The sequence below is a fragment of the Lottia gigantea genome (genome assembly GCF_000327385.1).
Source record: "Lottia gigantea unplaced genomic scaffold LOTGIsca_20, whole genome shotgun sequence".
NCBI lineage: Eukaryota > Metazoa > Mollusca > Gastropoda > Lottiidae > Lottia > Lottia gigantea.
In genome coordinates this window covers 1,553,624-1,554,860 of record NW_008708401.1, presented here as the reverse complement: position 1 = coordinate 1,554,860, position 1,237 = coordinate 1,553,624, and the positions used below count along the sequence as shown (strand labels likewise).

Sequence of the window (1,237 nt, the reverse complement as noted above, 5' to 3'; positions counted from 1 at the left end):
ATCACTTTAGCATTGTGAGTACGATATATAGACACAGCTTTATTATTGTCATTATGTGCCTGAGGACGACAGGGGAAACACGTCGAAACGTTGCATAAAACTTTAACCAGTGATTGTTGTTCCATAAAGCTGTGTCTATATATCTACCAGAACAGACATCGTTTCTAAACATCCGTGTAGAAAAAAACTTACCATTACTGCTGTCTGGCTTACAGCTGGGTAAATTAGAGAGATGATCACAAACTCCAATAGATGGATTGAAGCCAGTACCAAGAGCACACGCTCTTGATATATATTCACCATTAACACATTGCCTGTATCGTGTACAATTATCAGGATCTTCTACAAGTTCAGTCTCAGTACAAGCTGCAAGATACCAAATTATAAATAACTTTTAACGGGAATATTTGCGACGGATTTTGAACTAATAAATACAGAATAGAATAGACACAAGTTCTCATCCCTTTCTACACAGAAATCTCAAACTTTCGCTTTTAAGATTGAATTTTATACGTCCACATTATAATGATGTATACTGTCACCGCCGTCACTCTTGTCCGTCTTGTGAGGCTACAGCTTTTATTCGATTTTTCGACAAACCGTTTTGTGTTATTGCCCTTGACTTAAAGTTAAAGTTAAAGCTAAGATGCAATTTTGATGAAACATGGTATCCATGTGTATATTGGTCTTAGGCGACTTCGATTTTGAGTTATTTCCCTTGAATTAAGTCAAATACGTCAACGTTGATTTGGGAAGTGAAGACTCTTTATGATCCAAATTGGAGAAGATGGTTTCCATTTGCATGTTGGTGAGATCTCAGACATTGTTTCTGAACCCCCGTGTCATGAATCCGTAGAGGTTGGTAACAATTTCCAATAGTTGGATTAAAACCAGTAGCAGAAACAAAAAATCTTGACAATATCTACCAGAACAAAGTCTTTGAATGGCATTTAGCAATTGTGAGTACGATATATAGACACAGCTTTATTATTGTCATTATGTGCCTGAGGACGACAGGGGAAACACGTCGAAACGTTGCATAAAACTTTAACCAGTGATTGTTGTTCCATAAAGCTGTGTCTATATATCGTACTCACAATTGCTAAATGCCAGACATGAACAGACATCGTTTCTAAACATCCGTGTAGAAAAAACTTACCATTACTGCTGTCTGGCTTACAGCTGGGTAAATTAGAGAGATGATCACAATCTCCAATAGATGGATTGAAGCCAGTAC

General features: G+C 37.2%; 1 protein-coding gene across 1 annotated transcript in view; it reads right to left on the bottom strand.

The window, feature by feature from the left end:
* Window positions 1-1,237, bottom strand: part of LOTGIDRAFT_214221 (hypothetical protein) — a gene marked incomplete at its 3' end in the record, with an annotated part of 33,008 nt that overhangs the window by 12,242 nt on the left and 19,529 nt on the right. The window lies entirely within an intron of this gene.